Source organism: Manis javanica, chromosome X, assembly GCF_040802235.1.
Source record: "Manis javanica isolate MJ-LG chromosome X, MJ_LKY, whole genome shotgun sequence".
In the NCBI taxonomy this organism is placed as follows: Eukaryota; Metazoa; Chordata; class Mammalia; order Pholidota; family Manidae; genus Manis; species Manis javanica.
Genome location: NC_133174.1, coordinates 59056580 through 59071800, shown reverse-complemented (window position 1 = coordinate 59071800; position 15221 = coordinate 59056580). Strand labels below are relative to the sequence as shown.

The 15221-nt window shown below is 38.5% G+C and overlaps 1 protein-coding gene across 4 annotated transcripts in view; it reads right to left on the bottom strand.

Moving 5' to 3' along the window:
- Nucleotides 1-15221, bottom strand: part of TAF1 (TATA-box binding protein associated factor 1) — a 125628-nt gene that overhangs the window by 15271 nt on the left and 95136 nt on the right. The gene's annotated exons all lie outside the window — the stretch shown is intronic.

Genomic DNA, 15221 nt, shown 5'->3' with positions numbered 1-15221 from the left:
GAACTGATATCGGAATACAGCAAAGTTGCAGGATACAAAATTAACACACAGAAATCTGTAGCTTTCCTATACACTAACAACGAATCAATAGAAAGAGAAATCAGGAAAACAATTCCATTCACCATTGCATCAAAAAGAATAAAATACCTAGGAATAAACCTAACCAAAGAAGTGAAAGACTTATACTCTGAAAACTACAAGTCACTCTTAAGAGAAATTAAAGGGGACACTAATAAATGGAAACTCATCCCATGCTCATGGCTAGGAAGAATTAATATCGTCAAAATGGCCATCCTGCCCAAAGCAATATACAGATTTGATGCAATCCCTCTCAAATTACCAGCAACATTCTTCAATGAATTGGAACAAATAATTCAAAAATTCATATGGAAACACCAAAGACCCCAAATAGCCAAAGCAATCCTGAAAAAGAAGAATAAAGTAGGGGGGAATCTCACTCCCCAACTTCAAGCTCTACTACAAAGCCATAGTAATCAAGACAATTTGGTACTGGCACAAGAACAGAGCCACAGACCAGTGGAACAGATTAGAGACCCCAGAAATTAACCCAAACATATATGGTCAATTAATATTTGATAAAGGAGCCAAGGACATACAATGGCAAAATGACAGTCTCTTCAACAGATGGTGCTGGCAAAACTGGACAGCTACATGTAGGAGAATGAAACTGGACCATTGTCTAACCCCATATACAAAGGTAAACTCAAAATGGATCAAAGACCTGAATGTAAGGCATGAAACCATTAAAATCTTGGAAAAAAACATAGGCAAAAACCTCTTAGACATAAACATGAGTGATCTCTTCTTGAACATATCTCCCCGGGCAAGGAAAACAACAGCAAAAATGAGCAAGTGGGACTACATTAAGCTGAAAAGCTTCTGTACAGCGAAAGACACCATCAATAGAACAAAAAGGAACCCTACAGTATGGGAGAATATTTTTGAAAATGACAGATCCGATAAAGGCTTGACGTCCAGAATATATAAAGAGCTCACACGCCTCAACAAACAAAAAACAAATAACCCAATTAAAAAATGGGCAGAGGAACTGAACAGACAGTTCTCCAAAAAAGAAATACAGATGGCCAACAGACACATGAAAAGATGCTCCACATCGCTAATTATCAGAGAAATGCAAATTAAAACTACAATGAGGTATCACCTCACACCAGTAAGGATAGCTGCCATCCAAAAGACAAACAACAACAAATGTTGGCAAGGCTGTGGAGAAAGGGGAACCCTCCTACACTGCTGGTGGGAATGTAAATTAGTTCAACCATTGTGGAAAGCAGTATGGAGGTGCATCAAAATGCTCAAAACAGACCTACCATTTGACCCAGGAATTCCACTCCTAGGAATTTACCCTAAGAACGCAGCAATCAAGTTTGAGAAAGACAGATGCACTCCTATGTTTATTGCAGCACTATTTACAATAGCCAAGAATTGGAAGCAACCTAAATGTCCATCAGTAGATGAATGGATAAAGAAGATGTGGTACATATACACAATGGAATACTACTCAGCCATAAGAAGTGGAAAAATCCAACCATTTGCAGCAACATGGATGGAGCTGGAGAGTATTATGCTCAGTGAAATAAGCCAAGCGGAGAAAGAGAAATACCAAATGATGTCACTCACCTGAGGAGTATAGGAACAAAGGAAAAACTGAAGGAACAAAACAGCAGTGGAATTACAGAACCCAAAAATGGACTAACAGGTACCAAAGGGAAAGGAACTGGGGAGGATGGGTGGGCAGGGAGGGATAAGGGGGGGGAAGAAGAAAGGGGGTATTAAGATTAGCATGCATGGGGGGGAGGGAGCAAGCGGAGGGTGGGCTGCACAACACAGAGAGGACAAGTAGTGACTCTACAACATTTTGCTAAGCTGATGGACAGTAACCGTAATGTGGTTGTTAGGGGGGACCCTGATATAGGGGAGAGCATAGTAAACATAGTATTCTTCATGTAAGTGTAGATTAAAAATTTAAAAAAAAAAAAAAAAAAGAAAGAAAGAAAGAAAGAAGGAAAAGGGGGATTACTCCTTAACAGGATAAAACTATTGGTAAATCAAAGATCAACGCATGCTTTAAATATCCTTAATGTTGATCACTTAAAGGGTGCCAGATGATCAGCTATGGAGGTACTCTTTTCTGATAATATTCCTTTCTCTTAATTAAAAAAAAAAAAAAAAAAAAGCAGTTACTGTGTGCTGACCTCCAATGAGTTCTGCACAGTGGTATAGAGGGCATGTCAAAGTGTGGGCAAAGGGTCTGTTTGTTTCTATGCAGGAGATCAAGGCCTAGCTTGGATACCCAGAAAATGAACTGAGATACGATATGAGGAGGAGCTTCCGGCATCAGCACTCTCTGGAGGACTTGTGCCGGGGGATGATCATCAAAAAGCCTCCACAGGGATCCGGACGATGCTGCGGTTGTGGCTGCATCCAGCCCACCATCTCCTGGACTTGCCATAAGAATGAGGAGGGAGATGTCTAGGCTGGCAGGTGCATACAGTGAGACAACTAATTTGACCGGATCTGTACTGTTGGAACTCAACCAGGAGTTGGGAGGGGTGCAAGTTGTAGCACTCCAAAATCTCATGACTATAGACTACCTATGGTTAAAAGAACATATGGGATGTGAACAGATCCCAGAAATGGGCTGCTTTAATTTGTCTGATGGTTCAAGTACAGTTGGACAATATCCATCATATCATAGATAAATTTTCACAAATGCCTAGGGTGCCTAAATGGTTTTCTTGGCTTCACTGGAGATGGATGGTAATTATAGATTTGCTTTGTTTATGTCACCGTATTCCTATTATGTTAATATATGTGTGCAAATTAGTTAGTAGTTTAAAACCTATACATACTTAAGGTACTATACAAGAAGATATGTCAAAGAAATAATCAATCCTCCCAAGTTTCCTTCATATGCTACATCTATAGCTTTTCTTCTTCCTTCCTAATTACAACCCTTAAATAGAATTCGTGCCTCATATCGAATTTACCGAGTATCATAATTCCTCCAGGTGGTAAAGATACCTTGAGACAAGTGCTGGGCATAGAAACCACAGGGCATAAATCTGCAAAGAAGTAAAAAGCTAACCTTTGCAAACAATATGGCTTCTCTCTCACTTACCAACTTTACATTTCCCTGTATGGCCCCGGAAGATGACTGGTTAGCCAGAGACGGGTAAGATTCCTCAAGGGAGGAACAACCTAAGACAGGCACAGTCGCAGGGGGGCCATCAGGTGAGAATTTGGGGATCAACAGAGGTGAGGCTCAGAACCTCACCCCCCCTGCTTTGAGAGAAATCTTCTGCATCCGTGGATGTCTTGATGCCCTTGTCTAGCCTGGATTAATACTTAGTCCATAGGCACACACCTGATCATCTGATCATCTACATTTGCCTTCTTACAGCACTAAACTATGTTTTCTACCTTTATCTTGCATCTACCTACCACTTCAGCATTTTATTAAAAATAAAAATAATAATAATAGGAGAAATGTGGGATCAACATATAAATCAAGTACAAAAATCAAACAAATATTCATATTTGACCTGATTGTTTATAGTCATATTGCATGATCAAAACCGAAAGTTTCTGTGATGACTGCCCTTGTACTGTTCACCATGTAAGAATTTATTCACTATGTAAGAATTCGTTCACCATGTAAGAACTTGTTCGTTATGCTTCAGAAGATTGGAGACTGACGAGAATTAGGCTTGAGATGGATTAATGATTGTACATTGAGCATTGACCCCCCTATACTGAATTTTATTGTTAACAACCATTTGATCAATAAATATGAGAGATGCCCTCTCAAAAAAAAAAAAAAAAAATGACAGTCTCTTCAACAGATGGTGCTGGCAAAACTGGACAGCTACATGTAGGAGAATGAAACTGGACCACTGTCTAACCCCATACACAAAAGTAAACTCAAAATGGATCAAAGACCTGAACGTAAGTCATGAAGCCAATAAACTCTTGGAAAAAAACATAGGCAAAAACCTCTTAGACTAAACATGAGTGACGTCTTCTTGAACATATCTCCCCGGGCAAGGAAAACAACAGCAAAAATGAACAAGTGGGACTATATTAAGCTGAAAAGCTTCTGTACAGCAAAAGACACCATCAACAGAACAAAAAGGAACCCTACAGTATGGGAGAATATATTTGAAAATGACAGATCTGATAAAGGCTTGATGTCCAGAATATATAAAGAGCTCACATGGCTCAACAAACAAAAAACAAATATCCCAATTAAAAAATGGGCAGAGGAACTGAACAGACAGTTCTCTAAAAAAGAAATACAGATGGCCAAAAGACACATGAAAAGATGCTCCACATCGCTAATTATCAGAGAAATGCAAATTAAAACTACAATGAGGTATCACCTCACACCCGTAAGGATGGCTGCCATCCAAAAGACAAACAACAACAAATGTTGGTGAGGCTGTGGAGAAAGGGGAACCCTCCTACACTGCTGGTGGGAATGTAAATTAGTTCAACCATTGTGGAAAGCAGTATGGAGGTTCATCAAAATGCTCAAAACAGACCTACCATTTGACCCAGGAATTCCATTCCTAGGAATTTACCCTAAGAATGCCGCAATCAAGTTTGAGAAAGACAGATGCACCCCTATGTTTATCGCAGCACTATTTACAATAGCCAAAAATTGGAAGTAACCTAAATGTCCATCGGTAGGTGAATGGATAAAGAAGATGTGGTACATATACACAATGGAATACTACTCAGCCATAAGAAGAGGGAAAATCCTACCATTTGCAGCAACATGGATGGAGCTGGAGGGTATTATGCTCAGTGAAATAAGCCAAGCAGAGAAAGAGAAATACCAAATGATTTCACTCATCTGAGGAATATAAGAACAAAGGAAAAACTGAAGGAACAAAACAGCAGCGGAATTACAGAACCCAAAAATGGACTAACAGGTACCAAAGGGAAAGGGACTGGGGAGAATGGGTGGGCAGGGAGGGATAAGGGGGGCGAAGAAGAAAGGGGGTATTAAGATTAGCATGCATGGCTGGGAGGGAGAAAGGGGAGGGCTGTACAACACAGAGAGGACAAGTAGTGATTCTACAACATTTTGCTATGCTGATGGACAGTGACTGAAAAGTAGTTTATAGGGGGGACCTTGTATAGGGGAGAGCCTAGTAAACATAGTATTCTTCATGTAAGTGTAGATTAAAGATTAAAAAAAAAAAGAAGGAAAAGGGGGATTACTCATTGATAGGATAAAACTAACGGTAAATCAAAGATTAACACGTGCTTTAAATATCCTTAATTTTGATCACTTAAAGGGTGTCAGATGATTGGCTATGGAGGTACACTTTTCTGATAATATTCCTTTCTCTTAAAAAAAAAAAAGGCAGTTCCTGTGTGGTGACCTCCAATGAGTTCTACACAGTGGAATAAAGGGCATATCAAAGTATGGGCAAAGGGTCTGTTTGTTTTTATACAGAAGATCAAAGCCTAATTTGGCTACCCAGAAAATGAACTAAGATATGATATGAAGAAGAACTTCCAACATCAGCAATCTCTGGAAGAGTCATACCAGTAGATGATCATCAAAAAACCTCCCCTAAGATCCAGGCGATGCTGCAGTTGTAGCTGCATCCACCCCACCGTTTCCTGGACTTGCCATTGGAATGAAGAAGGAGTTATCTAAGCTGGCCTGTGCATACAGTAAAACAATAAATTTGACTGGATCTATACTGTTGGGACTCAACCAAGAATTAGGAGAAGTGCAAGTTGTAGCGCTCCAAAATCTTACAACTACCGACTATCTACAGTTAAAAGAACATATGGGATGTGAACAGTTCCCAGAAATGGGTTGCTTTAATTTGTCTGATTTCTCTCAGACTGTTCAAGTACAGTTGGACAATATCCATCATATCATAGACAAATTTTCACAAATGCCTAGGGTGCCTAAATGGATTTCTTGGCTTCACTGGAGATGGCTGGTAATTATACATCTGCTTTGGTTACATAACTGTATTCCTATTATGTTAATATGTGTGCATAATTTAGTTAGTAGTTTAAAACCTATACATGCTTAAGTTACTCTACAAGAAGATATGTCAAAGAAATAATCAATCCTCCCATGTTTTCTTCCGTCTGCTACCTCTATAGCTTTCCTTCTTCCTTCCTAATTACAACCCTTAAATAGAATTCGTGCCTCATATCGAATTTACTGAGTATCATAATTCCTCCAAGTGGTAAAGATACCACAAGACAAATGCTGGGCATAGAAGCCACAGGGCATAAATCTGCAAAGAAGTAAAAAGCTAACCTTTTCAAACAATATGGTTTCTCTCTCACTTACCAACTTTACATCTCCCTCTTTGGTCCCAGAAGATGTCTGGTTAGCCAGAGACGGGTAAGATTCCTCAAGGGAGGAACAACCTAAGACAGGCACAGTCGCAGGGGGGCCATCAGGTGAGAAATTGGAGATCAACAGTGGTGAAGCTTAGAACCTCACCCCCCCGTTTTGAGAGAAATCTTCTGCATCCGTGGATGTTTTATTGCCCTTGTCTAGCTTGGATTAACACACAGTCTACAGGCATACACCTGATCATATACAATTGCGCTCTTACAACACTAAACTATGTTTTCTACCTTTATCTTGCATCTACCTACCATTTCAGCATTTCATTAAAAATAAAAATAATAATAATAAAGGGAGAAATGTGGGATCCACATATAAATCGATTATAAAAATCAAACAAATATTCATATTTGACCTGATTGTTTATAGTTCATAATGCGTGATCAAAACCAAAAGTTTCTGTGATGACTGCCCTTGTACTGTTCACCATGTAAGAACTTATTCACTATGTAAGAATTTGTTCACCATGTAAGAACTTGTTCGTTACGCTTCAGAAGATTGGAGACTTACGAGAATTAGGCTTGAGATGGATTAATGATTGTGCATTGAGCATTGACTCCCCTATACAGAATTTTATTGTTGTTAAAAACCATTTGATCAATAAATATGAGAGATGCCCTCTCAAAAAAAAATAACAATAGAAAAAAATCAATGAAACCAAGAGCTGGTTCTTTGAAAAAATAAAGAAAATGGATAAGCTCCTAGCCAGACTTATTAAGAGAAAAAGAGAAGCTACACACATCAACAGAATGAGAAAGGAGAAAGGAAAAATCGCAATGGATCCCACAAAAATACAAAAAATTATTAGAGAATGCTATGAAAATCTATATGCTAATAAGCTGGAAAACCTAGAAGAAATGTACATCTTCTTAGAGAACTACAACCCTCCAAGACTGACCAAGGAAGAAATAGAAAATCTAAACACACCAATTACCAGGAAAGGAATTGAATCAGTAACTAAAACACTACCCAAGAATCAAAACCCTGGTCCAGGTGGATTCACAGCTGAATTTTGTAAGACATATAGAGAAGACATTATACCCATTCTCAATAAAGTTTTCCAAAAAATAGTAGAGGAGGGAATACTTCCAAACTCATTCAATGAAGCCAGCATCACTCTAATACCAAAACCAGGCAAAGAACCCACCAAAAAAGAAAATTACAGATGAATATCCCTGATGAACACAGATGAAAAATACTCAAAATATTAGCAAATCAAATGTAAAAATACATCAAGAGGATCATAAACCATGACCAAGTGGGATTCATCTCAGGGATGCAAGGATGGTACAACATTCAAAAATCCATCAACGTCATCCACCACATCAACAAAAAGGACAAAAATCACATGATCATTTCCATAGATGCTGAAAAAGCATTTGACAAAATTCAACATCCATTCATCATAAAAACTCTCAACAAAATGGGTAGAGAGGGCAAGTACCTCAACATAATAAAGGCCATACATAATAAAACCACAGCCAACATCATACTGAACAGCAAGAAGCTGAAAGGTTTTTCTATAAGATCGGGAACAAGACAGGAATGCCCACTCTCCCCACTGTTATTCAATATAAAATTGGGGGTCCTAGCCTACAGTAATCAGAAAAAACAAAGAACTACAAGGAATCCAGACTGGTACAGAGGAAGTCAAACTGTCACTATTTGCAGATGAGATGATATTGTACATAAAATACCCTAAAGACTGTAATCCAAAACTACTAGAACTAATATCTGAATGCAGCAAAGTTGCAGGAGACAATTAATACACAGAAATCTATGGCTTTCCTATACACTAACGACGAAATAACAGAAAGAGAAATCAGGAAAACCATTCCACTCACAATTTCATCAAAAAGAATAAAATTCCTAGGAATAAACTTAACCAAGGAAATGAAAGAACTATACCCTGAAAAATAAGACACTCTTAAGAGAAATTAAAGAGGACACGAACAAATGGAAACTCATCCCATGCTCTTGGCTAGGAAGAATATCGTCAAAATGGCCATCCTGCCCAAAGCAATCTACAGACTCAATGCAATCCCTATCAAATCACCACCATTCTTCAACAAACTAGAACAAATAATTCTAAAATTCATATGCAACTACCAAACAGCCCGAATAGCCAAAGAAATCCTAAGAAGGAAGAATAAAGTGAGGGGGATCTCGCTCCCCAAATTCAACCTCTAATACAAAGCCACAGTAATGAAGACAATTTGGTACTGTTACAAGAACAGACCCACACACCAGTGGAACAGAATAGAGACTCCACACATTAACCCAAACAAATATGGTCAATTAATACACGATAAAGGAGCCATGGACATACAATGGGGAAAATGACAGCCTCTTCAACAGCTGGTGTTAGCAAAACTGGACAGCTACATGTAAGAGAATGAAACTGGAACATTGTCTAACCCCATACACAAAAGTAAATTCGAAATGAATCAAAGACCTGAATGTAAGTCTTGAAACAAATAAAACTCTTGGAAAAAAACATAGGCAAATAGCCACATTGTTTTTTCATGTGAAACCTTAGTAGGAGTGTATATCAGTCATAACTTAATAAAAAATTAAAAAACAAAACATAGGCAAAATCTCTTGGATATAAACATGAGCGACTTCTTCATGAACATATGTCCCCGGGCAAGGGAAACAAAAGCCAGAATGAACAAGTGGGCCTATATCAAGCTGAAAAGCTTCTGTACAGCAAAGGAGACCACCAATAGAACAAAAAGGCATCCTACAGCATGGGAGACTATATTCATAAATGACAGATCTGATAAAGGGTTGACATCCAAAATATATTAAGAGCTCATGCACCTCAACAAAAAGAAGTGAACAATCCAATTAAAAAATGGGCATAGGAGCTAAACAGACAGTTCTCCAAAGAAGAAATTCAGATGACCAACAGACACATGAAAAGATTCTCCATATCGCCAGTCATCAGAGAAATGCAAATTAAAACTAAAATGAGATACCATCTCATACCATTAAGGATCACCACCATCCAAAAGACAAACAACAACAAATGTTGGTGAGGTTATGGACAAAGGGGAACCTTCCTACACTGGTGGAGGGAATGTAAATTAGTTCAACCATTGTGGAAAGCAGTATGGAGGTTCCTCAGAATGCTCAAAATAGAAATATCATTTGACCCAGGAATTCCACTTCTAGGAATTTACCCTAAGAATGCAGCACTCCAGTTTGAAAAAGACAGATGCACCTGCACCCCTATGTTTATCGCTGCACTATTTACAATAGCCACGATATGGAAGCAACCTAAATGTCCATCAGTAGATGAACGTATAAAGAAGATGTGGTACATATACACAATGGAATATTACTCAGCTATAAATAAAAAACAGATCCTACCATTTGCAACAATATGGATGGAGCTAGAGGGTATTATGCTCAGTGATATAAGCCAGGCGGAGAAAGACAAGTACTAAATGACTTCACTCACATGTGGAGTATAAGAACAAAAGAAAACTGAAGGAACAAAACAGCAGCAGAAGCACAGAACCCAAGAATGGACTAACAGTTACCAAAGGGAAAGGGACTGGGGAGGACGGGTGAGAAGGGAGGGATAAAGGTGGGAAAAAAGAAAGGGGGCATTACGATTAACATGTATAGTGTGGGGGGGCCATGGGGAGGGCTGTGCAACACAGAGAAGACAAGTAGTGATTTTACAGCATCATACTATGTTGATAGACAGTGACTGTGAAAGGGTATGTGGGGGGACTTGGTGAAGGGGGGAGCCTAGTAAACATAATGTCCTTCATGTAATTGTAGATTGATATCAAAATAAAACTAATAAAAAAAAGACGTGGTACATATACACTATAGAATACTATTCAGCCATAAGAAACAAACAAATCCTACCATTTGCAACAACATGGATGGAGTTAGAGAGATGCTCAGTTAAATGTGCCAGGCAGAGAAAGACAAGTACCAAATGATTTTCATCATTTGTGGAGTATAACAATGAAGCAAAACTGAAGGAACAAAATAGCAGCAGCCTCCCAGACTCCAAGAACGGACTAGTGGTTACTAAAGGGGAGGGATGGAGGAGGGTGGGTGGGGAGGGACGGAGATAGGGATTGGGGAGTATCATGATTGGTGCACATGGTGTATGTTGGGTCACAGGCAAGACAGGGTAGCTCAAAGAGAAATAGGAACTCTGTGGCATCTTACTACACTGATGGACAGTGACTGCAATGGGGTATTGGGGGGGATTCAATATTAAGGGTGAATGTAATAACCACATTGTTTCTCTTGTGAGACCTTCGTTAGAGTGTATATCAATGATACCTTAATAAAAAAAACATGAAAATTCAATCATTTTGTGATCATTGATATGACATGCCCTCTGCCTATTAAAATGTAATTTAATTCTGTTCACTCTATTATTTGACCACTTCTCACATATATTAACATTAATAGATATATTAATAGATAACTGAGTCAATTTTTGGTTGATGGAAGTTCTTGTACTCTATAAATGAATCACAAACACAGGATTATCAGCGCACATTCTTTTTTATTGTAAATCAGGATGAACGGATATTTTTAAAAGTTGAAAACCTGTAACATGGCGTTAATTGAAAACACTGGACTCTTGAGTCCTCAAAATGTGGAAAACCCAAACCTATATAGGAAATTATTTTGAAGGTCTTGTGTCTATTTAAGCCAACTTGCAGAATTTATAACTTACATGTAATTTAATTTGTAATAGTTTATGCATAATATTTAAGTAACAGGTGTGATACATAATATTAAAGGTAATTTGTTATTTTTTAAAATCCTGACGATTAAAGTATTATGAACCAAAAAGCAAAGCGAACGTAAAGTTGCAATATTATACCTGGTAACTTAAAAACTGTGATGGCTTAGTTCTTCTAAAGTATTAAGTTTACCAAAGGATTATTTATATTGTTGCTATTATTATTTTAAGGACTATCTGCATCAGAAAATTATAGGTGTGCAAATTAAAAATGCACATTTCAGGCCTAGGACTTTAAATTTACAGTAAGCAATCCCTATTCCCATTTTGATGTACATTCCCATTTTGATGTACATTATTTAAAAGAGCTGAGATACAGAGAACATTAATTTGGGAATGTTGTTAATTCAGAGTTCCAAAACCTCTCAGATAAGAATCACTTGGGCCATCTGTAAAATATAGTCCATTAGGTCTCCTTCCCTAGATATTCTGACACAAGAGGGCTGAACTGTGGCCTCGGAATCAGTGATTTTAACAAGCACACTAAGTTGTTCATCTTCAAAGTCGGGGGAACAAGTGAGATTACTTATACTAAGGCAAATATTGTACTATGATACCTAAGACCCTGAAGTTGCAAAAGAAGCTTAAACTACCAATAGGACAAAATTTGCTATTTTTACACTGATATGGAACAGACATTTTGGGAACACAAACCTGAGGTTACCTTCTCAAGCTCCACCCTACTCCCAATGAAAAGTTTCCCACTACAGTTGACCTTGAACAACACAGATTTGAACTGCATGAGTCCACTTATGTAAATATATTTGAAAATTAAATATATCAGGAAATTTTTTGGAGATTTGCAACAACGTGAAAAAACTTGCAAACTACATAGTTTAGAAATATCAGAAAAATTAAGAAAAAGGTATGTCATAAATGCATAAAATACATGTAGGTAGTATTTTGTCATTTACTACCATAAAATACACACAATCTATTATAAAAAGTTAAAACTTTATCAAAAGTTCTGCACCCAAACACAGACCATACATTGCACCATTTGCAGTTGAGAGAAGTGTAAACAATATATATAACATACAAATACCTGTTAATTGACTATATTATTAGTAAGGCTTCTGGTTAACAGTAGGCTATTAGTAGTTAAGTTTTGGGGGAGTCAAAAGTTATACTTAGATTTTCATTTGCATAGGGGGTCAGTGCCCCTAACTCTCATGTTGTTCAAGGGTCAGCTGTGCTTTTAGGATAAAGACAAAACTCCTTATTAGGGTCTACAATGCCTAGAGGCATGGTTTACCATATTCGTACTCCTTATGTATGGCCAATACCAATTTTTCCGATCTTAAAGGTGGTTCTTGTCCAGTCCATGGCTAATCCCTCTACCTCTGTGTCCCTGAACACTTTTCTTCATTTGTAAACTAGGAGTACTACCTATCTCATAGTTGGCTCAGGATTAAATGAGGTCAGGTAAGAAGAGCTCCCTGCAGAGGCTGGCACAGTGAATGACAGCTAGCATTATGTAATCAGATTAAGCTGTTTCTACTTCCTCACATTCAACTCTTTAAAACATTTGCCATCTGGTTTCGGTACCTACCATTCCAAAGAAGCTATTTTCACAAGGCTCATCAATTGCCAAGTCCAAATGACAAATTTCAGGCCTTATCTGAGTGACGGTTCTGCAAGTACTGGACATTGTTGACCACTCCATCTTCTGAAATTCTCTTACTTTGGCTTCCTTAAAAACAGGGTGTCCTGGTTTCCTTACACTTTTCTGGCCAGTCTTTTAAAATATCTTTTGTGGCTCTTCCATTGCTTACCTTTTCAAATTTTTTAAAAATGTTTTAACTTTATTGAAGTCATACATGCGTATTTACATGCCAATGACCACTGCTCAGCAAGGTCTCCACTGACCATTAAATTAGCATGCTAACCCTGCATACTCTCATGTCACTTCATTTTTTTCTTCATAGTTCTTCTTACTTGTCTATTATCTACTTCCCCCCTAAATTCTAAGCTCCTTGAGGGAAGGGGCTATGTCTTATTCTCTGCTGTATCAGAGCCCCTAAAATAATGTCTGGCACATACTAGGCTCGATCAATATTTGTTGACTAATTAACTGGAATATCCCCCATGTATAATCAGTCACTTGTAGATTCCACCTCCTAAATTCTCTCCAATTGCTGCTCACTGTTCTTGCCTTACAACTGCCTCCTATCTTGCCTAAATGACTGCTCTCCATGCTAGGGACCCTGGCTAATTCTAAGGGTAGCTCTGGCCAGTCTGTTCCATGTGCACCATGCCCTAACCACCCCTAGCTATTTACAGGCACATGCTCTTTGCACATGCTATTTTCTCTGCTTGACATGGTGCCCATTCCCCACCCCAAATGCCTTCTTTCTCTGGCTAACTCATGCTAGTCTTCTCTAGGATGGTCTTTCTCCCTTATCTCCAGAGTCAGGGTTACATGTCCTCCTCTACAACTTCACAGGATATGGCACCCGTCATTTCGTTTACCACACTCTCGTGGGTACTTGTCCATCTCCAGCATGGTATTCACAGCACCCAGCACGATGCCTGGTGCAGGTAGGTAGTCAAGAAATGGTTACTGAAAAGAAATCCACCCATCTACCTTTTATACTCAGGTCTTCACCCCAAACTGCTTTACCTTTTCTGCCTCTACACCCTGACAGCTGTGTTGCTAAGCACCTTTGGAGAAAAATCACCAAATAAACTCATACTATTTTAAATGAACAGTCTTTAATCTCATTAGTGCATTCAACACTCCGCAAACCTCTTATTGATCCCATCAGCTCCAGCTCCCATTTCCCTCAGTGACCATTAAAAACAACAAAAACCGTTGATAGGAAGGTTTATAGTGAAAAGAATAAACCATCCCCCTGCTGCCTACCACGCCGCACCCAGATGTGTTATTAACAGTTGAAAGTGTCTTTTGCCAAATCTTTTCTGTGAGTATGCAAATGCAGGTTCATCGCCTCCTCATATCCCAAACAAATGAAATCAAATGCCACCTACTATTCCATGACAGGTTTTCAATATTAGCTGTGTTAGCATATAGACTTTTCCCATTCTTTTGTAACAGCTGCATTATTTTTTCACTTATTAATGGATGTACCATTATTCAACCACTCTGCTACCAATGGACATTTAGCTGGTTTCCAGTTTTTCATTATCCATTCCATAGTTCAACACCTTTATTCAAGCTCTTTGAACATCCCTTCAGTATCCAACATCTTTATCCATCCCACTTTTCACTTTTCTCACAAGGGTGATACTATCTATTTTACAAAGGAAAGTGAAGCTATGAAAAAATGTGGACTCCTCCAACTTCCTATCTCCCTTATCTACACACCAATCCGTAACTTCATCTATCCTTTTATCTCGGGAAAAGATCTCTTCTACAGGAGGGAATGTCAGCTGTGCTCACATTACCTCCTGTTTTCAGAGGTCTTTCCAAGTTATCCTCTCTTGCTTTTTCCCAACTCCCCCTTCTCTATTGCTTTCTCCCCTAAGCCTATGTAAGCCTTCTCAAGACTCTTCCTTTTATTCCTCACAGTTTAGCTTCTTTAAAGAGTAGTAATACAATCACAATTGTCCCTTCCTCATCTTCCATCCGTTTCCTACCAGCTGCTGGCTAGCTTCCAATCTCACTACGGTGCAACTTGCTTCTGCTAGTGAAGGTCACCAGGGACCTCCTAGCTGCCAAACCCAAAGGCTCTCACTCAGGCTTCATTTTACTTTACTTCTCTGTGGTATATACATGCATTAAGTCTGGTTTTTTTCCATTAAAATTCTTTCCTTGGTCTGAGAATTACCATTTTTCAGGTTTTCCTTCTATTTCTGATCACCTCTAAATGCTGGCCTTCACCAGGATTCTGACCTCCATGGTCTTGACTCTACATATGCTTCCTGGGTGATCTCACCTACCCTCAAGATTGCATAAACCCTAAGCTTTCTACCTATCATACTTTAAACTTACAGGCTTCCAACCAAAGTTAACCATTTATTCTACCTTCCACTCAACTT